We start from the raw sequence: 27,481 nt of genomic DNA on the forward strand, positions 1-27,481 counted from the left end.
GATAATAACAAAGGTTAGCAAGGAGGTGGAGAAATTGAAACCCTCATACACTGCTGGTCGGATTGTAAAATCATGCTTTGGAAAACAAGCTGATAATTCTTCAAAAGGTTAAACATAGAGTCACTATATGATCCAGAATTCCAATCCTAGGTATATACCGAAGAGAAATGAAAACATGTCCACACAAACACTACATAAATGTTCGTAGCAGCATTATTCATAACAGCCAAAAGAGCAGAAACATATAAAGGTTCACCAACTGACAAATAAAATGTGGTGTATCCATAGAATGGAATATTAGTAGACAATAAAAAGAAATAAATACTGGTACATATTCATGAACACAGATGTACCTTGAAAACATGCCAAGTGAAATGAGTCAGTCAGAAAAGATCATGCACTGTATAATTCTATTTATATTAAATGTCCAGAATTGGAAAATCTATAGGATCTATAGGAACAGAAAGTAGATTAGGGTTGCCTCGGATGGGGGGCGGGGGAGGGAGTGGAGTTGAGAGGAAAGGGAGAGTGATTGTGAATGGGCATGGGGTTTCCTTTTGGATGATGAAAATAGTTTAAAATTTATTGTAGTGATGGCTGCACCACTTCATATATATACTAAACACCATTGTATTGCACGTTTTAAATGGGTAAACTCTTTGGTATGTGAATTACATCTCAATAAAGTTGTAATTTTTTTTTTAAAACCCTGTTTTTTTGATGTCATTAAAATAAAATTACTGGGTTGTGGAGATGGTTGCATAACTATTCCTTGCCAGGTTTCCTTGCCCAAGAGCACTGATTACTGGTATTAAAAAGTGTAGTTTTGTATTTTTGGAGGGGAGAAAACCTAGAAGTTGCTATATCTTTCTATTTTATCCTATTCATTTATTTCTGTAGGATCCTCAATTATTCCCTCTTTCTTCTTTCTTTCCCATTATCACCAACTCTCCAATGGAAGCTCCCCATGTCAAATCACCCTTCTCCACCAGATGCAATGTCTTCTTGAGACAGCCATGTCATGTCCCACAAACATTCCAGTTATTTCCTTCCAGTGCCCCAGTAGCTGGAACACTGGTCTACAAAGTCTTAGACCTCCTCCTAAGGCCTCCAATGTCAGTGGTACTTTCCCTCTATTGAGTGAATATTTTCTGTTTCCATCAACTCCGGCTGCTTCCCCTGTCCTCTTTTCTCAGTTTCCTCTGCTACACTTGGGTGTTTCTCTATTTAGAGGTAATCCACAGTTTGTAGTGTCCTTGGTCTCTAGGTTATGTTGTGATTTTATTTGCTCTTTTTGTTGATCTGTATTTTTTCTCTGGAAAACCTGGATACATTTGGATTAGACATCCTAAGTACCATTTTTACTACCCCCAATATGCTAACTATCATGGCAGAGATAAGTATAAATTACAGTCTTTGAATCTCCAAAAACTTTCATCTTTTTATGGAGAAAATATTTTAACACAGACAACAGGAAAATAAGATACAAGGCAGTATATAATTGAAAGCTCTATTACCTACAGAAATTGCAAATGTTGTAGAAATTTGCAATAAAAGTGGAGATGACTGTGACTTAAACTATTGATAAAACATTCATAAAGAAGGCAGGATTTTACTTCAACTTTGATGAACAAATGTGATTTTTTATAGAATTGAAATCTAGATTTTTAATAATCTCTAGTTCAGTAGAAGTGTCAGGGCACTATTTGAATATTTTAAGATATTAAATAAGGTGGGTTTTTTTTCTTCTATTTTCCACTCTTTTCTCTATTAACTCAGTGGGGTTTGTTACCTGTGGTGAAACATAATTCATCAAAAGTGAGGACTGGTGAAGGCGAATCGAGTTTCAAAACCTGTTATCTAAGGAAACCCAGGGCAAGTAGAATGTATAATAAACCACACACACACACACACACACACACACACACACACACACACACACACACACACACAAACCAGGAAAGATTCCCAAGCACTAGGAGACCACAGAGAGTTAGAAAGGGTGAGCTTACAATTTGGTAAGGCCCTGAGAACAAAGCTCCTTCCCTTCCCAGGCCGTTAAAGATCCCTAATGGGTTTAAGAAATAAAAAAAGACAAAATCTGTCTACAGAGGGCTCCATCTTTTCTATCAATTAAAATTGAAGGGTCCTTTGCTCATGCAATGAGCTTGGTATAAAGTAACATATTTCTCATTTTCTAAACTAGCCCCTCCACAAAGAGTTTGTGGTATCCATTTTAACTTTGCTGTTGTTTAGATACAAAAACCAATCTTGGAAACAAAATCAGTTTTTGTAACATTTATTCATCTGTCCCTAATTCCCCATAAGAAAATTCATTACCCTCTCCTCTAGAGTACTCCCATAAATGTCACATATCAAGTTGTACATTACTTATTCTTAAAGTATCTATTTCCTTGATCAGGTTGTAAGCATCTTGAGAGCACAAAGCAAATCTTTTTATCTTTGTATCATCAGCTTGGTACAGTGTCTGACACACAGGAGTTCCTTAGTGAACTAGACTGAAATTACTTACTGTACATTTCAAAATAGTTAGAAAAGAATAATTCGAATGTTCCTAGCATGCACAAAAGATAAATCTTTAAGGTGGTAGATATGCCAATTACCCTGATTTCTTTGATCTTTACATATTATGTGAATGTATCATATTATCAGAGGTACCCTGAAAACATGGATATTTATTATGCATCAATAAAAGCTAAAAAATTAAAAATTAAAAATAAAACTAAGTAGTGATCATCAGCTCTTTAGGATTGGGAAACTCACATTCACCTTTTTCATGTTAAAAAGACAATTACTTTTTGCTAAGGACAGAAGCATAGAAAGAAATGGCCTGGAAGCAGTTTCAAAAACTATAAAAACTTAAAAAACCAAACTGTTATAATTTTAATTATTCAATCCTGGCAATAATATCCCTTTAATTAGTGATTTTAAACATCCTTACATCTCCAAGAACCTAATTTTGTACTGAATATGGAAATCTAGAGGTCATTTCATTTAATAAACACATACCTCCTAATCAACTGCATACTAATGAAATTAATCTAAAGGCTAAATTTCAATTATGAATTATAGACCCTCATCTCTGTTCCTTGATTACCCAAAGAACCTATATCCGGAAACTTCCAACACATAACAAAATGATCTGCTGAAAATAACATCTTTTTGAAGATCAACTTCATTTAACCAGATAAGGAGAAAAGAGACATGCCTCTAATTCTTAATTTTTATATAACACTCCTTATGCAAAATAATGATTTACAACCACCTAGTTGATAACTTGGCTTACTTAAGGCATGTCGCACAGGTTTAGATGCTTAAAATGGGCCATAAAACTTAAGGTTTGTAATTAAGGCACACACTTCAGCAGGAGTATTTATCCTGCTTTAGTTCTAAGAAATTAATTTGAAGTGAAGAGAGAATGGTTTCTCCTCTCAGTTCATAGCTCTCACAGTTTATTCTAAGCATGTGTTCTCCAAAGGAAAAAAAATCAAATATAAAAGAATATTTTTTTCCTAAGCTGAGTAAGACATACATCATCTGACATTTATACTTCAGTTGAAAATTAATTTGCATGACTATAAAACAAACAGATTGTGTTCTTTCACAATGGGGCACTGCAATTTGAATAACTACTTCAAACAGCATATCTGGAAAAAATAATAACTTAAAAGTCCCAGCACACTTTCAGTTAATTGTTCCAACAGACCACTAGTATTAACCTCAGAGCAGAACCATACTCCAATTGGAAGAAGTCCTTTCTCATTCCTTCAATCAATTGTGATTTGTAGTGTATGCATAACTCTAGTAGCTTAAGGTCTCTCCCAACGGGCACTTTAACCCCATTCTGGGTTAGCAGTTTACTTCACTGAATCACAAAACTGAAAGGAAAATCCAGATGCCTTCAAGTCAACCATGCGTAGCTGAACACAGGCTTGAAATTTCTTAACCTTACCCTCCAGTTGGCTTCAACATGATCCTGCCTTATACTCACATATCTCATTTCTCCTCTGCATCAGTCAGTTTTGGTTAAGCTGTGCTGCATTAAGAAACAAAGGAAAGTCTTACAGGCTTTCAACCATAGGTTTGTGTCCCACACAGGCTACACACTAATCACAGATCTGAGAGCCAGGTTGGAAAAGCAGCCTCTATCTGGGACATGGCAGCCTTAGGGCAGAAGGAGAAAATAGCATTAGGGGAACTACACAATGGCTCTTAAAAGTTCTGCTTGGAAAAAATCACTCATGATATCATCTCATATTTCACTGGATAAAGCAAATCACATGGCCAAGCTTTGTACAAGAGGCTCCTGGAACAAGGGATAGCAGTATATTTCTAATAATATAGTGAATAATAAGGTTAATACAATCTACCATACCCACTACAACCATAAATATTTATATGTGCCAAGAAAAACTTCATATTCCACTCCAAATCTCCAAGAGATTTTGAATCTTAACATCCAAAGGGACAAAAAGACCAGGGAAGTTGGTTCCTTTTGTAAACTTACATTGTAGGCACATTTTATAAAGCAACCTATTCCTAAAAATCAGTCCTTGAAATTCTATAAGAATCCAGTACCATCTAGTCCTTCCGGCAGCCTGAGAAATATTCACTGTGCCAGAGCAGAGGGTAACTTTCTCTTGGCAAACAGAAAAGAATAATTTATACCTAGAGAGCTAAAAAAGAGAAGGCTTATGAAAAAATTGTCAGAGCTCATAAAACTTGGGTACTTAATCAAAAGTATACTATACAGATATAAAGAAAAAAATATTCCAACTCAAAACTTTCCTTGAAAAAAAAAGAATCATCCAACTTCAAGTTTTGAAGCTTCTTGGATTTCATTTGTAAGGTGCTCTACATTTTCTGAATAATATTGGATTATGAATTCCATCATTTTCTAAATTTTGACTCTCCTCCTTACACTCATCCTGGAAACAAACTCAAAGTATCTTGTTAAAATTACCCTATGCTTTCTTCTGAATTTTAGGTTCAGTTCTTGATACTTCTGGCAACCTTGTGTGTCTTGGCCACCAAGATATGCCTCACTCAAAGACTGCTAAAATCTGCCACCCCATTAACCCAAACAGAGAAAGCTGATGTACCCCCTTTTTAAAAATATACTGTGCCAATCTCCATCCCTACAACATACTTAAACGTTCCTTTTGATTCAAAATAGCTTTATGTATTTTAAATGGTGCTAAAATTATTAGGTGAATGACTGATAAGAAATCATCGACATTTATGTAATGCCAAAACAAGCCTACACACAGAAGAAAGTAATTTCTTGACAGAAGGGGAAACACGTAACTGCACAATGGAAATATCAGTGCCATCGTTTTAATCCAGCCATTATTTTTAGCATCACAGAGACCATGCGCATTCCGATATGGTGCAATCTGAATTATACAAAATGGCCAGTGAAGCCCAAAATGTTTGTTGATGAACATTTTAGATGAAACGTCTGATTAACTAAATAAATACAAGAGAAACAAGCCAAGCAAGCAACACATTGAAGAAGCAATCAGACGAATCCAGGAGGTGATATATTTCACAGGAAAACTGAACAGGTCTCTTCAACAAGCCAACATCATTAAAAAATAGGCAGCTCTTAGGTAAAAGAAACGTAAGAATCATAACAAGCAGAAACAATACATGGTCCTCTTTGGGATGCTGGACAGGAAAAGCAGCAGTGAAAGACATTTTGGTGACAACTGGGAAAATGTGAAATGTGAATATTCTTTGCTACTACAGGAGATGAAAATATATTTATAAATTCATATATACATATATGTATACGGACAGACAGATCAAAGTGAATATACACTAAGTGTTAAAATAGTTATCTCTACATGATGAAATATGATGACTTTTTTCCTTATTGTTGCTTGTCAGTATTGTCTAATTGTCTACACTGCATATGTACTGCCTCTGTAATAACACAAGACTGTGTTTTAAGGGGTTAGCCTCAACATGATTATATGGACAATACTTTGAATTACAGCCTTGAGTTTGTTTTCTGATTTTATTTGATCCTTGTGTGTCAGTTAAACTTTTTTCTGTCTCTAAACTATAGCAGGGAAGGGAGACGTGGAGGGAAAAGAACTCATTTGTTTGGTCACTGGGCTTGGTCCTTGACTTAATCTACTACATTTAATCTTCATAATAGCCATACGAACTGGATATTATCATCTCATTTTACATTTTATAAAACAGGCTCCCAGGAGTTACACAACGTGGTTTAAGACCATGTATTGGGTATCAAGTGAGGCATTCTCATCCAGCTTTACTGAGTTTCTGAACTGGGGCTGTAAGGGCTTTCCCGGAAATCCCAAAGACCTCCACCTAATGAGTTGCTCATTGCCTCAAGGGGAAGTCTGTAAGAGAATCAGAAAACAGAAATCTCAAACTCTTTACTTTTGGGTTTGCAGATTGGTCTTGGATGTGTGTTTGAAACAGAGCAGACATGTTTAATGGAAAACAAGAGCTGGACGCAGTTTGGGTTTCTATGAAAAGGAGTGGTGGAGAGCACTCAGACCCCGGGAGCCCTATCCTGCTTTCCTTCTGGGGTCCTCCAAGATGGAAAGCGGCCCCTGCCCCCTCATCTCACTGTCCCCACACTGCTGTGGCCAAGGTGGCAGGGTAGTGACAGCAGCCAGGGGCCAGGCGGAGGGGCTACACTGCCTCACCAGCTCTCACCTGAGGGGGCAAGGGGAACAGCCAAACATCATCCTAGTGACAAGAAGGGCAAGGTTTTGACAGAGCAAGCAGCAGACCTGATGGATCTCCCAGTGCTAGAGGATGCAGTGTGAAGGGCAGTGTGGACTTAAGGACAACAGAGCACGTGGGCACTAGGATATGTTGCAGAGGCCAGTGAGTGGAAGGCTTGACAATACCCAGGAGCAGCAATGGTTTAACACCTCAGAGGATGCCAGCTCAGATCATGGCAGACTCCTGCGGGCCAGAAGCCCCTCCCACAACAAGTGCCACCAGGGGAGAAAGGTGGGAGTAATGTCCAGAATTGAATGATTAAAATATATATAGAGAGAGACATAATGAAGTTAACCTACAATTAGCTCAGATTACATTTTCTGCCATTAGGCTGAATGGCATTATGAAAATAGAGATTGTTTTGCCAGAGGAAAAACAACTAAGAAATTTCCTCATTTGCATGCATAAGTATGTGGCTTAAAAATATTGGTAGTAGCTAGTATAATAATTTATCCCTGTTTAGAGAGCCAGTGGATGTCACTGTAACTTGCCTTGAAAATTGCACTTCACAGTGCTACTAACAGAGGAAAGGTTAACAAATATTTCATCATGATGACAATTTTATAGACTAAGGATAAAAAGTACCTTGTATATAACACCTTTGAAGCTCAGAACTAAATATTATCAGATAGAAAAAGATTCAAGGTTTTGGAAATTTAAGACACATTTATTAAAATTGAATTGCATTTTATTTTATAATACTTCCTTCTTGAAGGAATAAATTCATCAATAATTTAACAGCCTTCTATTTGCACATTTTAAATTTTCTTTAACATATTTTACAAAAACAAAACAAAGAATGGAGCCTACAAAATAAATATCATCTTTGCAATAACCTAAGCCCTTTAATGTCTTACAAAAAAAAAATCTGTGCCTAGCCATTTCTGTATCAGAGAGCATTGTTGTTCTAAATGATAAAAGGAATGAACCAAATAAAAGGCAGCCCAAGTAGAAAGAATGTTCTCCATCTTGCAGAGTCTGTGCTCAAAATTGTTATTTGTAAAAGCTCCATTTTGATTACTTTTGTTTTGCCCTGAAGAATAATATTCAGCTAGAAATATAATTTATGGATGACAATATTGCCTACAAACTGCAAGAAAAATAAGACAGGGTAAAAGTGAGTCGTACCATATTGCTACTGTGATTTGAAACTAAAGAGAGACCACTTTTTAAATAAGTATTTCACATTGTGACTCATTAGGAAACAGAAGTTTCCTCACGACACACATTCTTAGAACACACCCTCGGGTTCACTGGATCTATGTGGCCTATGCTTCACACTTTTAACATAAATAATCCATTCACCAGTAAGTTCTCTCAAGGAAACTCTAATTAAAGTCCTAACTGCCATGCATTTCTCTTACGAAATTGATGAAGAAGACTCTCACAAACTGATTCACAGGCAGCATTGACACCACTGATTAACTAACTTGTTGAAAAGGAGGTGATGAAACAGTGGGTCCCCACCAGTCATTTGCCTCAGGGCTCTCTACCTTACTCTTCCTCTCCTCTGTGAGGAGGGGAGCTGGTTCCTGCAAATTACAATTCCCACACTCCCCTTCCAACTAACTTCTGATTATGGTCTTCCAACTGGAGGGCCTGGCAGGAGATTGCGGGTGGGAGGCCAGGAGAAGCTCTTAGCTTTTATAGCCTCTCTACCTCCCTTAGGACAGCATTTTCAGCAGTGCTGTGACTCCTTCAGGGTTCCAGGTCTCTCTTGGTGGCTCCAGTTCTGGGCTCTGCTAATTTCACCTCCTTCATTGGTCTCTCCTTCCTGCTGTAGCTAAGCTCTGAATTGTTTCACCATCTTCTGTTTGTATTTCAATTGTCAGAAACATCTTTTGAATGAGTACCCATCTTAAATTCCCTTTGGTTCAATGAGAACCACGTGGCATGTACTCTGTTTCCCAGCTCAATTCTGCCTGATATGAGAACCACATAGATAATTCATGAAGAAACCATCCCAAGATTTTGCTAGCTAGGTAGAGTAACACACTAAGCCATAATCAGCCTTTAACCCTTTTGCTCACAAGGTATACAGCAGGTATAAGGGTCCTGAGAAAACAAGATGAGAATGGACAAAAAGACCCATTCATTCATTTTTCAAATACCAGGCAATGTGCTGGATGATGAGGTTACAAATATGAGCAAAAGCAAACACAGTCTTCACAGTGTCTAATATAATGAAGAAGATGAGCATGCATGGAAAATCACGCTACTCAGCGTAAGTTTGCAACAACATACAGTCAGTTCTGCCTGGATGTTTGCTCTGAAATGTGAAATACATATATATTGGGGAACAATTTGAGCATAATGTGATCTTCCTCTGTTGAATGTTGTCATTCCTCTATTTTGTTTTTTCTTTTTTTTTAATTGACAGATAATATTGCATGTTTTTATCATGTACAACATGATGCTTTGAAGTATATATACACACTGTGGAATGGTTATATCTAGCTAATTAACACATGCATTAACTCACATAGTTATCATTTTTGTATTAAGAGCAGGTAACATGCACACTCCAAGTTTTTCAAGAATGCAATATATCGACACTAACTATAGTCACCTTGCTATATAATAGATCACTTGAAAATTATTCCTATCTAACTTTAATTATGTATCCTTTGACCAACATCTCCCCATCCCCTCAACCACCCCAGCCTCAGGTAACCACCATTCTACTCTCTACTTCTAGAGCATAACATAATTTCATCTTTGCTACGCAGCAATTTCATCTGGCAGAAGCACCAGGTGAACAAGCAAAAATCTGCACCCAGCTGAACACAGCCAAGTGGTTCAATGAAGGGAAGTTAAGATGGGTACTCCTTCAAAGGGTGTTTTTGACAATTGAAATGCAAACAAGAGATGGTGAAACAATTCAGAGCTTAGTTACAGCTAAGAAGGAGGAAGGAGAGACCAATGAAGGAGGTGGAATTAGCAGAGCCCAGAACTGGAGCCACCAAGAGAGACCTAGAACCCTGAGGGAGTTACAGCAAGGTAGTAATACACAAACGCAGCAGAAGCGCACACCTCTTCTGGCGTTACAACTTCCGCACACATCGCAGGTAAACCCCTTCTACCACGTCGCAACTCACAAGCTGCAGATTTTCCAAAGCCTACTTCCACAAGTACATTTCAGATCTTTTCCAAGGTAAAATACATTTACTGAAGTATTTAGGCATTTCTTAACCACTTTACACATGCAAAAACATACCAGCATTTTGTATTAGTTTCCTATCTTTTATTTTACGTGTCACTATGGAAGTTTTTTAATGCTGTGCCCTACCCCTTTTTCCCACAAGCCCTGTGGATTTTCATTCTGTAATTTTTGCATAGCATGATGATTTCCAAAAATGTATATGTCACATGTTAATCAAACAGCTACACTTTGAAGGAAAGGGTAATCGTGTTATTTCTCCACATTCTAGGAGAGCAGAGTAGCAAAGAGTAGCGAGAGCCATGGCCACGGAGACAGGAGGCAGGGCATAGATAGAAGGAATCAGAGGAACGCCAGGGTGAAGGAGCTGGAGGACAGAGGGAGAGACAGGAATGTGGTTGGGGAGAAGGCCAGAGAGCTGAAGTGGTAGACAGGGGCTGCATGGAGAGCCTATGTATGGTAGACAGGAAGAGGGGAGGGGCCATAGTAGAGTAGCAGGAGGGAGCTGGACATACAGACAAGTATCCAATAGAACTGGTAAGTAGGCGGCCGGGCACAGTGGCTCACACCTGTAATTCCAGCACTTTGGGAGGCCGAGAAGGGCAGATCACCTGAGGTCAGGAGTTCAAGACCAGCCTGGCCAACATGGTGAAACCGTGTCTCTAAAAAAATTAAAAAAAAAAAAAATTAGCCGGGCATGGTGGTGTGCACCTGTGGTCCCAGCTACTCAGGAGGCTGAGGCAGGAGAATCTCTTGAGCTCAGGAGGTGGAGGTTACCGTGAGCCGAGATCACACCACTGCATTCCAGCCTGGGTGACAGAGTGACTCCATCTCAAAAAAAAAATAGAACTGGTAAGTAGTCAAAATACAAGGCCCCATTTTCCCAATGATAAAATACAAATTAATTCGTGTTGGGCCAGCTTGCGCAACGTCCCCCCACCCCACTCCCCAACACATACTTAATTTTTGATAATGTATATTAAATTGAAAACATCTACATATTAAAATTTGTTATTAACCCTGTTACACATGCATATTTAAAATCACATTACAAGAAATCATATTGTGATTTTGAAATATTGCTTTCACACACTGCATGAAGCATTTTGCACATACTCTTTATATGCTTCTTCACATTCTTCACAGGCATTGGAGGCATCGGTGTTGGCCTTCACTACGGCTATCCACCCCCTTCTAATTATTTTACTCTTTAATTATGGGTGGAAGTGTTGGCCTGTTTTACACCTCTCTGGAACTTTGAGGAGCAGTAACAAACTGCTGCCTGGATTGTTCAGTGAAGAGCATAAAAAACAATAAATGCCTTTGTATTTAAATGCACATCTAAAGAGATCAGATTTTGGATAAAGAAACTAAAAGTTCTGTTTAAACACTCTGTTCAAAAATTAAGTTTTTGAAAGAGAGCCCTATATACGAAAGACTTTGTCAGGTGATTCTCACTACTCTATAGAATAATTTAGGGAGGGGGAAGTTCTGTACATACAGTGAAAATGAAAACTCAACATTAGACACTAAAGAGAGGTGATCATTAGGGAAAACTTGAATCTGCTCTCCTCGCATAAAGGAAATCAAATTCAATGAGTCGGGAGGACAGAGATAGAAAGAGAAAATACAAATACATGCACACACACACACTGCTATTATCTGAATGTTTGTGTCTCACCAACATTCATATGTTGAACTCCTAACCTCCAAGGTAACAGTATTTGGAGTTAGGCCTTTTTGGAGGTGCTCAGGCTATGAGGGCACATGCGCTCATGAATGGATGGATGCTGCTGTAAAAGGGCTGTGAGAGTGGGTTCTCTCTTCTACTCTTCTGCCATATGAGGACGCAATGTTCCTCCCTCCCCAGAGGACACAGCAATGAGGCACCATTCTTGGAACCAAAGGAACTTGCCAATGCCTTGATCTCGCACTTCCCAGCCATCAGAACTGTGAGAGAGTAAATTATTTATGAATTACCCATAATTCATAAATTATAAATTATTGTTATAGCAGCACAAAACAGCCTAAGACAGACAGACACAAGCACACATAGACACACACACACCCCTCAAAAAATCACCTCATCTGTGGTGGACAGCCAGTTTACAGCCTTAGCTAATACATCCCTTCAACTCTGGCCTTTAAATTTTACTGATTCGAACCAGATTCTTTCTCTTCCACAAGTTCTGTCCATGGTATTCTGAATACAGAACCTTTCTCAGCAGGCTGGACCTCAACTCCTCCATAGGACTAACCCTATTTGCGTCAATAACCAGTTTGTTTACATTTTTTCATAGGCTTATTGTAGACCAAATGGGTCTGTGCACATGTATATCCATTCCTATTTAGAGCAAAATCCCATGTATTACATGTTGAAAACCCCAGAAAATTTAAATAAACAGAATTTATAGTGCCATTCAATGGTAATTGATTTTCTTAGTGTTTTTGGGAATACTCCAAGTTCCCTAAGGAACTTTAAATCATCAAAGCGAGATTAACCTATGTTCAATGAAGTTTCCAAGATTTTTTTTCTTACTCTAATATGATTCATTTAAGAAACACTTAAATTAGCTCCTAATGTATATGCAGTAATGTGCTCAGCATAATGGAGACAATTCCGAATATAATACAAGGTGTGGGACCTTAGAGCAGTTACAATACTCATAAGAAAAGAAAGGCTACAACATAAATTAAGCTACAATATAACAATATTTATACTAATGCCACACACCAACAAAGACACTTGTCTTTCTACTCTAACGTGTCCTGAGAAACTGGGTCATAAATTGGACATATTTCCTGAAGGAAAAACTTTATAAATTATAATTATAAGTTGTTTTCCTGATCAAGGACTTGACATTAAAAAAGAATACACACACACACACACGTATATATATATAGCCTTTTAACATGTGTCCCCAAAAAGGGATAATAATTATGGAGAAATGATACAAGAAGATCCAATGTACTCAAGTTTACACACTTCATAAAAATAAAACTCTAATGTAAACTGTAATATATTACAAACTTAATGCCAGCTCTGATAAACACAAGTATATCATTAACCATAGTTTTGCTTGACTTGTTGGATTTTAAAGTGTACTTTTGGGATGATTTTGATGGCCTGAGTCTCTTTTAAAAATGAGCTGATGTATTCTTTTTCTACAGATAAATCTCTCTGCAGTGCCCAAATTCCTCCCTTACCTTAGAGCTGACTTATAGGCCCAGGGAAGGAATTTAGTAAATGTCTGTTCCTAGTGCTTATAGAGGTATCAGTGCATCGCTTCTCTTTTAAAAAGACTGACCTAACATTTCTTCATTTCATTCTCTTCTATCTCTTGAACTTCCTTAAGGTGACGGTTTCTGACCAGATTTTTTTAATGAGGAAAAAGTAAATATGGAATAAACCTACTGTGTGTAAACAGATAGCTAAGAATTTCATTGGGAAACCCCAGCAGCAATTATTAGATCGGTAACAGAGGAGTTTTTAAAAGATGCATCAAAATATTTCTCATAGAACTTTGGAGCCCCTGGCTTGTCTTTTGTGTGAATTCCTGGGTAGGACATTGATGGATTCATGGTTAAAGGCTGTGGAAGGCAGGCTCTACCATGAGGTGGAGAGTGTGGGGGTAGATATTCACCTCATTCAGCTATGACTGAGTGAACATGATACAGAGAGGGGCAGAAGGGACACCAAAGCTTGAACTGAGTCACGGGAGGGAGACGTGTACAGGATTTCTTTTAGGGACAAGTGTAGCTGCCACTGATGATCTATTGAAGGAAACTATAGAAGCAAATGGTGGAAAACTAAGTATGAGACCTCAGAGTGTAAGATTTTGAACGCCAGTCTAGACCATGTGGATCTAATGACAGAATTTGAGCAGGAAAGCAAGGTGAAGAAAGCAAATTAATCTAGTGCCATGAGGAGGGTGAAAGTAAATGTAGAACTATGCAGACAGAGGGTTGTAGGTGTTCTTGGAAAGATTATTTCCATGATAATTCCATCAACCAGAATATTCTATAAGTATGCCCTTCATTCTTTCCACACTCTGGATCCATAAACATTTGGTGCTCATAAGGACATTTGTGTCTGACTGCATGTTCATCTTTATGCATTCCTTTAACACTCTGCCACTTTCAACTTTTTGGCTTCAAAGTCCTCTAGGAAGAGGACTATGTCTGTGTATTAGGCAACATCTCCCCTCAGAGTTAACAGGGTTTCTTCCACAAAGCATTGTGATATTTTCTACTAATAAATTCTAATTAATTTTCCCTTTTACCTGTGTCTTTCTCCATTTCCAAAACCTAAAATTCCAATTTTAACTTTATTTGGTAGCTATTCTTTTTGGCCAAGTATCATATATGTCAAACTTTTTCAGTTTACGTTCAGTCCAAAATTACTCGTTTTCCTTGTCTAAATCTTCAGTAGTTATTTTGGCAGCTTTAAAAGAGAGAATCAAAATGGCAGGATCATGGGAATTTTGCCAATCCATTCTTGGCTCCTCTCATATACTAAGATTCTTCTTTTAATCACCACAATAAAAAGAGACTGGAAAATGTCTTTTGGATTTGACAACTGGGAAGTAATTCATTACTTTGGCCAGAACTATTTCAGCAGGACCAGTGAGGGCAGAATACAGACTGGTGATTTGAAGAGTGAGTGCAAAGTGGAGACCTTGAGCAAATTCTACTAGTTTCAGAAGCTAGAATTTGAAAGGAGGGCAAGAGATGAGGCAGTAACTGGAAACAGGGTCAGGAGTAGTTGCTTTGTATTAAATGGGAAAGTTTTGGGCTCTCATGTACTATACATGAACTTCTGACAGTACATTATGAGTAACCTTCAATTTCACTACATCACCCACCGTTTCATTTCTTTCCCATTCGTTTTTGGTCTTGTTCATAAAGCTTCTCTAAATCCAAGAGAATGCATAATCTGATTGTGTTATTCAGATCTCTCTCACCTTTGCAACTGGTGAAACCTCTGGAGCCCTATATTTCTTTCCTTCTACCCCTTCTAATTATCTCATTTGTTGGTTTGAACAAATGATATTTCTGAACACATGTCGAGTCCCAACAGCTGAGAATGGTTTTTCCCTTTCAGTTGAATTGTTTGCCTCCTCTTCTCTCCTCTTTTCCTGTCATTTCTCATCTTAGAATCATTTTCCTATCATTCAAATATCTGTATGTTTTCTTTCTGGTTGTATGTGTGTGTGTGTGCATATGTGTGTGAGTGCACAAGTGTGTGCATGGGCTTGCATGCACACATGAATGCTCTACCATATTTCCATCAGCCTAGATCCCCTTCCTAAGTCTTCACAGCATAAATTATTTCATACTATTTTGAACCTCCCTTGGCTTTCAGTTTTTAGGGATGAATAACTACTTTGCTATTTCAGGTGCTTTTATCTTGTAGGCATTTGCTGAACATCAATGCTTGCCAACCTTGTTGCCAAATCAATGGATAATTCTGTCCCTGTGTACATTTTTCTGCCACACACTGACACATGCCAGGACAAAATTGTTTATCTTAGATTATAAGGATTTGGGTCTCTCTTTATTTAGACTGTGCTGTGAGCATCACAGGTTTTCAAAACACAGAGTTTAAGAATGTTATCAAGTTCTAGGTGGACCAGTAAACCAGAGATAAACCTTCTGCCTGCATTGTGAGGCCGTAGGAGGGCATTGTTATTGCCATTTTTTGTTTTTGTTGAATCTTAACCCCTAGGTTCCTTAACCCCAGAATTCAAAACACCATGAAATAAGATGTTATTAAAGATTAAAGAAAATATAAATACTTGGCATTTAAGACCAGCATATATAACCCAGAATCCAAACAATGCTGCGAAAATTGTGACAGAAACAAATAGGTAGACAGAGAGCCCAATTCCTTTCTTCCCATGCTGAATCTACTCACCTATAAAACCCCACAGATTCAATAATTACCCTTGAAGCATCCTTCTTTGTTCTCCTAACTCCATAAAAACTCTGTGAAAATTCCTTAAGAGCATGGCCAATTCTTGGATATCATTGTGCACCCTGACTGGGCCAACCATAGTACATATATTTCACACTACAGGCAACCAGTACATAAAGATTGGCTGAATTTGCCTTGAGGAACCCAGTAGGCTGAGAAGAATTATGTTAATCTATCAAAGTATAATAAACTCCTTGCCTGGAAATTGCTGAAGAAATGTATTCTTGATGATCTGATGCCCCCACGGGTAATCGCCACTGTTCTGTAACTGGCTCAAATAGTTAAACTAGCAATGCAGCATATTCTATGCACTTAATGGGATACTTAAAGGGGCTTCACCTCTGCAGCTTATATAGCATTTCTAATTTTTAGCTGATTCCTTTTGCTCACAAATATTAAATGGTCCTCCTGGTATTGCTTAGCACTATATTCTTCAAGAGTTATTGGGAGCCCTATGCAGGCATACGTGAATACACTTTTATCCTGCTCCACTTCCCACCTCCCATATGCATACTTCCAAAGATCACTTAGTGTGACTGAATGATAAGGTTCTTTATCCCCTGAACAAAATAATTTTTTATATTGAATGACTGTATGATTAAGGGTACATCTGAATAGAATCCTGGCATGTTGAAAAAAGACGTCCACATTCCTTTACTCCTTTCAGATGAAAATCTTTTTCTAGTGCCCTGACTTGTTACAAGTCACCAATGGAGTGAGCAGAGCTGATCCAGTCACAGGAGTAGAAAAGGATTGAGACCAGACTTTGTCTTCATTATTTGAATTGCAAATTTTATATAGATGGTCCCACTGTAAATATGGCTTGACAGCTATATTTTAATTCACATGTGTAAATTCAATTAATGTACCCCTTTCATTTAATTCAATACATACCTGTTGAGTACATACCCTGCAAGGTGGCAACAATCCAAAGATGAGTAAGATGGCTTCTGTGCTTTTATGGAGCTCATACTTACTAAGAGAGATAGACATATATAAATAAAGTGATCTGGCTTTGCCAAGTACAGAGAATGTGCATGTCATATCTCCGTAGGTAGACTGTAAATTCCTAGAAACTGGAACTGGCATTTTACTCTTGCATGTATCTACTCTATGTCACGGACACAGCAGGTACACAATAAATACTCTTTGAATTTATTCATATAGCTTACAAACAAATGCATCTTGGACTTTACATTTGTTTGTCTTGCTATTTGAAAACTGCTTAGCTATAAAAAATAAAAATAAAAGAAGTGCTTCACTGGGAATATATTATGTCCACAAGCATTATGTTTTTATTCCACCAACTCTGTAATCCAACTGAAACATCTAATAATCATGCACATACTCTTACATGACATAGCCTTAGAGTCTATCTCCACAAGGTAGTTCTTCTTTATGAAGTTTAGAATTTTTCTAACAGACGTCTTGTTCTTAATATTCTTTTAAAAAGTAACTGAAGTAAGATTTAAGCTACCTGTGAAATATGCATCCCCCCACCAAAAGGGACTTGGAATTATTAAAATGTTTCACATTGTCATGTACAGCTGAATAGAGGTTGCACTCACAAAGGAAACACAGGACTTTTTTTCTATGTTGCACACAATGAAAGGAATGTCACATTCTGTTTTTTCAATTGAAGCATGTCACAGCCCAGAGGGTCTGTTACTGTCAGAAATTCAACTTGAGAAAAGACCTTCAGATCACTGAGAAGAATGCTACCTACCAGGGAATGAATCAAATCTACCAAAAAATTACTACCATTTGATCAGAAATATCACTTTGGTGGGCTGCATGTCATCTCCAATTGCAGTCATTATAATAAAGATACAGTAAAGGAGGGCTGAGAAATATGCATTAAATGTAAATCAGAAACACTGGTTACTTACAATCTTAGTTAAAGGTTATTTTTAGGCTATGCCCATTTCATATGTATTAGGCTACACATACACACTAACAAACTAATCAAAATTAAAAAGGAAACTGGGATTATTAGGCTGGAAACAAGAAGGGTGAGGTGATTTCATAATATGTATGAAGAGTTGTAAAGTGGAAGCAAGCCAGACATGCCCCCTCTTCCAAAATGAAAGGTATGTGGGATTCAGTTTTTAGTAGATGAGAGTAATGAGATAGAGAGAAATCTTACTATCTGATGGGTTTTTAATTTGTGCTCTTGAAAGCAGTCATGGAAGTGGTTTTTTTTTTCTTTTTTAAATAGATTATCCATGCCGGTATCTAAAGAAAACATTAATAAACAAATGAATGGTCTCACATACACAAAGACTACTATGTACAGTTAAAAGGAAACCCTCTACTATGTAGTCTGGTATGTACCGTTAAAAGGAAACCCTCTTCTGTCAATAGGCAGGCAGTAGGGTAGAGTCGTTAATAGTACAGATTCTAGGCATGTTCAACATGGTGGCCACCAGCCACATGTGGCTACTGAGCACTTGAAACATGGCTAAACTAAAATGTATGTGCTTGTAAGTGTAAAATACAGACTGGGTTTTAAAGATGTAATACAGCAAAGATCTAAAGCATCACATTAATAACTTTCATAATCACTACATATTGAAATGGCAATATTTTATATACATTGGGTTAACAAGACATATTATTAAAATTAATTTCAATGTTTTCTTCTTTAATGTGGCTACTAAAAAATACAAGGTTGCATACATGAATTGTATTTGTGGCTCTTGTTCAATTTCTAGGGACCTGTACTGCTCTAGAAGGAGAATGCCTGCATGCAACTCCCGACTTGGCGCAAATCACTCACTATTTCTATATTTGTAAAATAAAAATAATAATAATACAATCAACCTCATAAGTTTTTTGAGAGGATTTCATAAGTTAATCCACATAGAGTAGCGTCTGGCACACAGTATATGTTCAATAAATCTCAACTACTAATATTCAATGTGCACATCCTCTTTGCAAAGCACCCTGACATGTAGTTACTCATACTCTGCTTGAATACTCCCAAAGACGGGCAACTCACATTTCCCTGAGACAGCCGATCACACTTTTAGACAGCCCTGAATGTGAAAAAGCTCATTCCTGGAATGAGTAAAAATCTCTTTACAACTTTGACTTTTCTGAGCTTCTTCCTATATGATTCTGCCAGAGGCAAAGACAGAAACTGGTCAGATTCCAACAGTATATTTGTTTAGAAATAGTTACGAGACATTAGTATTGGAAATGAGTTTATTATACACTTCCATGAAAGTTCATGTCAAGAAAACTCATACTGAGCCATCAAAATACTTTCAAGAAACAGATCTTCAGAACTGTGACTTCTTACACATGCTCAACTAAAGAACAGTTCTTCTCTTCTCAGTAAGTTGTCCTCTTTGACCAAGAACAATTTCCAGTTGGGATATACTTAGAGCAAAGAGAACAGACTAGAGCACTCACCTGACCAAATCACAGGAGTGACCCAGGCACCCACCAGCAACCCCCACTCACATCGAACAACTCATTTTCCCTTTTTTGTATTCATTATGCTAATTTCAAAAACTAATGCTTTGCATAGTTGGCAGGACAGTTCTGTTCTAATGATAAGCCATTAATACAAAGAAATATGGTGTGGATTTTCTAAATATGTCTGTCTTTTCTGAATTTTCCAATGGTTCCTCAGGAAGCCAACACTTTTATAAGTGAATGTATCTAGTTCTTTACAATTTTAAGATGATATAATCTTCATGCACAAGGTCTGTGCAAAATCAAAATGCAGCCTTTTTCCATATTTCCAAATGACGCTTCTACCTCCAGGTAGAAGTAATTCAGCAATATTCTTCCTGTCAGTCATCTCCATTGACTATAGAGGCCTTGAAAGTGTGTGTGTTCTTGCATTTTGGATAAATTCCAGCAGCGGTAAAGACTGAACCTGCTGAGTAAAACCTCGGGCTTTGGATAGTCTGGTTTATCAGAAGCAGAATAGGCCTTGCAGTCCAACAAACTGGGATACACATCTAGGCTCTGTGGTTTACCAGTTGCATTCACCTTAGACAAGGTACCAGAGGTCCCTCAGATTCTGTTTCCTATTACAAAAAAAAATGGGACTAAATAACAGTACCTACTTTGCAACATTATTATGAGGATTAGACAAACAAATTCTAATGTACCTAGCTAGGTATGCAGCAATTCATAGGTAATTAACTAATAGTAATAATTACTAGTCACACTTGTTGCCTACCTGGATATTGGTAAGCCTTACCTTACAGATCCTCAAATGGCTGTTATTACCCAGGCCCCTACTCTCCATCACACTCCCCTCTTCAACATTTTCCAGAATTCTCAGTAGAGAGTGGTGCCCTTCTCCATTTAAATCCTTTACTATCAGAACTCCACACATAGATGCTAATAAGAAAATAGATTCAATCACACATGAAAATTAGAATTTACCACCTGAGTTGTTCGGACTGAGAGAGGGCTTTGTGAATTGGCATCATCAGTGAAAGCTCAGTGGAAGTATAATTGGAACTGGATTTTGACTAATAGATACAATTTGGATAACTGGGACCACAGGAGTAGGGAGAGCAACATTTTTGGCCACTTTAAATAAGTGTGAGTCTTGTGGGTGACTGTAAAGAGATAGGTCTAAAAGAAGAAGGAAGTGGATAATAGGAGATTAACGACAGGCAAGAGTTAAATTGATGTAGTATCTGGAATCCTATTTTTTCTGTTCAAGAAAGAAGCATAATTTAAGTTATGTTTTTCAGGGACCATCTAGCAGTGCTGGAGTTTAGTTTTAGCTAGAAGAGATCCAGAAGAAAGCACCAAAAAATTTTCCTCAAAGTCATTAACATCCCTTGCCTGTCTGTGATTGGCCAGAAGATATTCCAGTTCATAGAATGGGTCAAGTCAGATGAAATGAAAGCCCTACTAACAATATTTAATCACAAAAATGAATGGAAGTCAATATGAAATAAATTGAGTTAATTCTGAAGACTAGAAACAGAGATTGAAAAAAAATAATTACTTTTTCCCCAAAAGAAAGAAGCCTTGTTGAACTACTCCCACATACATACATTTTAATTCAGTGGTCTGAGACAGCTGTGAGGCAGAAGAATTTACAGTTGTGGCAGATGACCTGGGTGAGAAATTTGGCTCTTCCTCTTAACAGGAAGGAAGGAACTTAATATCCTTATTTTATATTTTCTAAGAAAACAAATTAAATTGAAGGTAGAGTGGCTTTATATGAATTGATAACTCAGATGAAAGGGGTTTTGATACCTTTGGGCTCCTAGATAATATAAAGATAACAATATTTAAGTGTTTTAACAGCCAGAAATATTAGACACAGAGAAAATTAAAATGTAAACATTTGATGTTCAACTACTTGATAATGCCAATGGTTGCATTCATTCTTGTCACGAGTACAAATATCAAGGGATAATATTTAAAATATTTACCAGTTGGTAGGTCTGGGGCATAAGCCAATCAGAACAGCCTTAGGTAATATCACTGGAGTGTGTCCCAAGGCCTCCTTGCCATACCAGGTGGGTGACACCCAGTGGCTCTCTCAGGAAGTGATCTAAGGGGAGTGGTCTGTAGGACCAGGATGATAGTGGGACCTTCAGAGGGCTCAGAGCAATACTCATTGACCTACTGGAGCACATGTATTTCAATATTTTTACAAGTATTTCAATATTTTACAAATAGTTCAATATTTTTACCAGTAAGGCTGTATTCATGTGCACTGTCTAACTTGCCCTGAATAAGTCTAACGTAAGCACAAAAGGCAAAAATCAATAGAGGAGAGCCCAGAAGCAAACTCTGCAAGAAGAGATTGCTGCAAGCCTTAGTCTTATTATAATTAAAATCTTTCATGTATGCATACTACATGGTATGCTTTTTAAAATAACCATCTGAAAGAACTCAAAATTAAAATATGCATTGCTACAAAGCTGCAGCCTAAGACTAAGGCAATCGTGCCTAACTACCACGAAGTTCAGAGCCTTACTCAACATTGTGATTTTTCCAGAAGTAATGAGCTGTTCGCTAACATAACACTAGGACACAAATCAGCAGCCAGCCCTCATGCAGGCAAGTGGAACACGGCCATGAGTTTCTTCCAAGTCAAGGCATTGAAAAATCGTTTGTGCATTAGTTACTTAGGATTCTGTTTTTAGCTATGGCATGTTTAATTACAAGAGGCTCATAATTAAAATATGCCCAGAAAGGCAAAATCAAAAGCGAGCATCATGTCCCTTGCTGCAAAACACCTAAGTTCAACAATGATAGCCTTTTTTATTCATGCAGGAAACATTTTCACACTTTCACAGATCTCCACATCTAGGTCAATGTCTAACCTTTTCTAGTAGGTGGACCTCTTCTTTTTAACGTCAAAAAATTCTACTGATTTCCACGTCACAGCAAACAGTTGTGTTTTTAGAATCCATAAATTGCAAAAATACCTAGTAACCAAAAATTAATACGAATTTAGCGATGCTTTTATACATACTGTGTTTTAGTCATCACAACAGTATATACACACTTAAAATAAAGTAGTTCTTATAGATGCCAGATGACTTCGTTGTTCAGCTTACAAACCATGCTTAGATTCAACTCCTGTTACCAAAAGCATGAGTCCCTACCAGCAGTGAAACTATTCTACAGCATCTCTAGAGTTAGTTTCAAAGTTTTACCAAAAGATACGGAGTAATTGGGTTTCACTAATATTTGATTTTCCCTTTCAAATGAAATGCTTGATGCGGTAGCAACAAAATGATCATACTAAATCACTGGTGGACTATAACCTGGCAAAATAACTATGTCTCTATATTTTGTATAACTAGCCCATACCAGGATTCATGGCTTAGAATGAAAGCATAAATGTAGGAATTCAGTGACTGGGATTCCTATTTCCTTTTGTCAAGAGATACTTACAAGATGACCAAAAACTACTTAATCCTCCTTGGCTTCGTTTCAAAAATAGCCACTGTTAGCTATCAAGAATAACCACCCATGAACATCCTACTAAAACATCCACAAAATAATCTCAGTAGATGGAGAAGTTTTAAAGGGTGGGAATAGAATGCTTATCATCTTGGAGCACAGGTGCCTGTGATTTTAGATCTGTTAAACTACAGACCCCACTAAAATTCACAATAGTAAATTTCTAGACTAGAAGTGGAGTTAAAAATCCCTCTACTTTCACAGGTTTAACGTGCTAATTATCACTTAGATATTAATCTTGTTAACAGCTCTAAATTAAGGACCTGTGTTATATTTAGGAAGCTGCCTGGTGTTAAAGTTAATGCAGCAGCTTCTTTTGTAGTTATATACTGGGAAACGTTTTCTTTTGAAAATATGAAGCACTTATGTGCAATCCATATTCAAAGATCCAACAGCATATCTAAGTAACTCATGTAGTTTTTGATAATACAATACCCAATAGTTATTCAAAGACCCAGCCTTTATGCTTTGTCTGTAGAGCATCGCTGAAGCCTTTATAGTGCTATTCTTTTTTTCCCATCAACTAATATAGTTGTCACTACTTAGAATTCTTTAATCTGTTTATCTTAATCATGTATTTAATATATTGTATCATTTGTCATTTTCACAGTTAACTAAATGGGACCAGTCAAATATTCTTCATCATTCTATTCAAACTTTTGACATGATGTTATTACTTTAATGCCTAATCTTTGTAAAGTGTGCAGAACAGCAGAATTGAAGATTTGGCAAGACTTTTTTTCTTTAAAGGAATCATACGACTCCAGTTTCAATTTGTGAAGTATAATTAAAGTGAGTTGACATGCTTTAGAATTGTTCTTGTTTGGACATTCTCCCTCCTTTAACTTAGAGCCTATCTTTTTATTCTGCTTTTTCAGTCTATCATTTAAGGACAAAATTCTTTTTGCTGATATTAACAAAAGAGTTATTCCTTCAGAAATAGGATCTGTAGCAAGCAGACAAGGTCCTTCATAGCCCTTCTGATGAAGTACAATTTAGTACCATTTTCCTTTCATTCCTTCCCTACTTTCTCTCAAAAGGCACACTCAGCAGAGAACAGAAAGGTACCTCTCGTTACCAATTTGTTAATGTCAGTCTTCAAACAGTAGAGTCTGTATTTACATTGTTTATATGATCGGTAATTATTTTCTACCTGTCTAACAGTGTTCCTCTTTCTTAGCCTTTCAACTCTCTAACAATCAACAACTTTGATGGAAAACAATGGGCCAGGAGATTAAGAAATATTGTAAGATCATTTCTCAAGTATTGATTTAAATATTAAGGTTGACATAAAGTGAGCTCATCGTATTGTAAACCCTCAAAACAGACTATCAAAGTCCACCAACAGTAGACAGCCCTTTCCTGGACCATGTATCTCCAAGCCCTTATCACAGATTAATCTAGAATATCCAAAACCCTGAATGGTTTGTAGGTGTTCAGGGCTGCTGGATCTGTCTGTGCTGATTTATACGAGACTATCCAATGTTTTTAAAGTCAACAATGACACCTACAATTTTTTCAGAAGTATCTGTGTATATTGTTACAGTGTCAGGAGAATTTTCTTCATAATTTTTTTCACTTAAATTTGCATGAAAAAGAGTTTCTAACCCTCAACTCTCAGCAGGTAGATGAAGAAAACACACACACAAAAATACACACACACACACACACACTTCCCAGGGATAGAAAATAAAACAATTCCAGGGAATCTATCAGATTAGATCAACTACCCTCAGAAAACAGAGAACTAGCCACATTACTTTTCAAAAGAAGGCTCCTATTATTAATGGCACTAAGGTTTAAAAACAGCAGTCTATCAAAGTGAAGCCTCAAGACAGAAACTTTATAAACAGCTTTTATCCCACAAAGACACGAGCTTTCACTCACCACTGAGTAAGACTTCTTGATTTGGTTAGTAACACCCTAAGTGGCTTTCAGGAAGCCTTCACCAACTGCTGAGTAGAGAGTCAAGAGCACAAAAAGGCTTCCCTGGAGATTACCTCCTCCTAGTTACTCGAGAAACTCAGATTGCCCTGACACTGCCAGACAAATAAGTGTATCCCTTTGACATCCAAAGATTACCTGTCAAAAGGAAACTCCAAACACACACGTTCACACGCACGCACATGTATACACACACACACAAACACACACACACCCCACCACAGTCTGGTTGGCATGAGCCCTACCTGCACGGGTTACCATTTCCATGATAACAGAGCACTCACAGGTGTACCGCTGAGAAACACCAGGCAGACCGTCATTTAAAGAGCTCCAAGGAGTCTGAGGGTGGGAAACTGCCGGCTTTCAGCAGACCACCCTGGCAATGAACAGAGCGCCAAGGAACCCTGGTATCTTCCGTAGAATATGCCACGGTCCCATAATCTTAGTGGAACTTCATCTTGACTGTACAGTATTGAATCGCAATACCTCTTATGGGAAGCTCTGAGCTCAGACATTCCAAAAGAAAAAAGTACCACCTTCGCCAACGAAAGTTTTTTTCTTGTCTTTAAAAAGGGATAGAGTGAGAGAGCTTAACGCCCCCTCCTCAACATTCCCTCGTCCCCTGCAAAGTTTTCCAACTTCAAAATACGCAGTCACCAAAGAGCGGGGTTCATTTGCATATTCAAATAACTTTAATACTATGGGATGTGTAAGATAGCAAAGGGGACAGGTGCAGATGGGCAATGCAGTAGAAAATATGCCTGTCCCCCCCTCCCTGCCCCTCACTCTCACGCCCCGTTCCCAGTTTCCTCTCCAGAAACAGCAGGATATCACGTCCGACCCCAGCTTGCCCCTAGCCACTCGCAGGGACAGGGGAAATGTAAACTGTTGCTACAGCCTCCTGACACTCCACCGATAAATCAGAGGAAGCTGCAAAACTTCTTGGCTTGCTCAGCTATCCTCCACAGGCACTGAACGCCCACGCGCAGATTTCGCAGTCAGCGCTACGGGAAAGGAAACCCTCAGTCAACCTGTTTGCAAAGCCTGCAGAACAACTCCCGGCCTTTCGATCTTGGGCCCCGAGGCTCTCCGCGCAGGACGGGAAACCCCCGGTTTCCTTCATCAGTATCCCTCAAAGCAAGCTGGAGGTGAAGGGAACAGAGCTCCTGCTGCCCGGGTCCCAAGGTTCGGTCCCGTTGCATGAGGTCGGTGCTCAGGTCGCCGCGTGGGGCGTCCCCGCCCGCCTAGAGGGTCTCCGCACACTGCGCCCCGGGCAGCCCACGCTTCCCGCAGCCCCAAGCCAGAGGCGTCCGAGAAGATCCGCTTCCAAGTTCCCGCGTCTGGCTGGGAGAAGGGGCGACGATGGCTGTCCGGCGAGGAAAGAGCAAAGTCTGCGCCGGCGGCGCGCCCCCATCCCCGGGGCTGCCACCCCGCGCCCCAGTCGGCCGGCCAGGGGGCCCGGCATCCCCGACTCGGGGGCTCCGCGCGCTTGCACTCACCCGTCTCGCCAGAGCCGCCGCCGTAACCTCTGGGAGCCGCTGAGCCCTGAGCTTCCCGAGCGCAAGAAAGATGGTGGTGTGTGTCGGAAGACCACCCATTCCAGCGTCTGGCAACCCGGCGGCGACTCTGGCTCCTCAGCACTGAAGGAGGAGGAGGAGGAAGAGAAGGAGGAGGAGGAGGAGGAGGAAGGAACGGCGCAGTCGGACGCCATCTGCTGTACACCTCTGCGCAGCCATTGGCTGCCTGGTGCGTCCGAGAGCCGCGGGGCGCGGGGCCTCGGGGAGCCACCTTGCGCCTCGCCTACCCCGGCAGCTGTTCCCCACCGCCCCCTCCTTCTCCCCCCTCTCCTCCGCCTCCTACCGCCTCTGCCGCGCACCCGCACGACCCTCGGCTCAGCCCGCTCCCCAAGGCGAGCGACCGCGGGCGCGCTGGCCTGGACCTCAGTTCCTCTGCTCCCCGCAACTGTTTGCCGCAACTTTGAAGCTTCGGGGTGCCGGTGCGGGCTGGGTAAGGGGACTCCCCAGCTGAGCTCAGCCCGGAGTACCCAAGCCACTGAGCCCAGGAGAGGGTCGAGCGCTTTGCGCCTCGGAGGTCCATGAAGTGATGGGGGAAGAGAGCAAGAAAGAGTGGGGGTGCCCTAGGCCCCTGTTGATAACGCGCCCCAACACGCACACATGCGCGACACTCCGACACACAGTAAAACACACACACCGAGCCATCCCGCAAGGTCCGGATGGTCTGGCGTTCCTCTGCAGTCCCCGGGCACGAGAGGGCTTCGGTGTTACTAGGAGAAAAGACAAAGAAAATCCTATCTGGGGAGTACCCCTAGCAGCGTACGTTGGGGAGAGAGAAAGGGAAACATTGTGGTGACTCCGGGAAACGCCGGGAGCTGGGTGCATACCTGCCTGGACATCCCCCTGTTGCGGGGCTCCCAGCGACTGTCAGCCCACGCCCACCAGAGCCTGGGAAAACCCCTAGCTCTGGGGCCTCTGTATAAAGGATTTGCAGTCCCGGGGCGCGGGGACCGGAGTTGCGGGAAGGAGCGCCTTAGGCTCCTGGGTAGCTGATGCCGGAAGCAGCAAAGGAGGTGGAGAGTCCGAGTCAGCCCAGGTGAGGCAGGAGTGCAGACAGCGGAGAGCACGTGGGCA

General features: G+C 39.4%; 1 protein-coding gene across 1 annotated transcript in view; it reads right to left on the reverse strand.

The window, feature by feature from the left end:
* Positions 1-26,646, reverse strand: part of THSD7B (thrombospondin type 1 domain containing 7B) — a 914,353-nt gene extending 887,707 nt beyond the window's left edge. Inside the window, exon 1 of the mRNA XM_024927960.4 lies at positions 26,333-26,646. The gene's annotated coding sequence lies outside the window, so the exon portion shown is untranslated. The remainder of the gene's footprint in view (positions 1-26,332) is intronic.
* Between the last annotated feature and the right edge of the window lie 835 nt (positions 26,647-27,481).

The sequence above is a fragment of the Pan paniscus genome, chromosome 13 (assembly GCF_029289425.2).
Source record: "Pan paniscus chromosome 13, NHGRI_mPanPan1-v2.0_pri, whole genome shotgun sequence".
NCBI classification, from domain to species: Eukaryota; Metazoa; Chordata; class Mammalia; order Primates; family Hominidae; genus Pan; species Pan paniscus.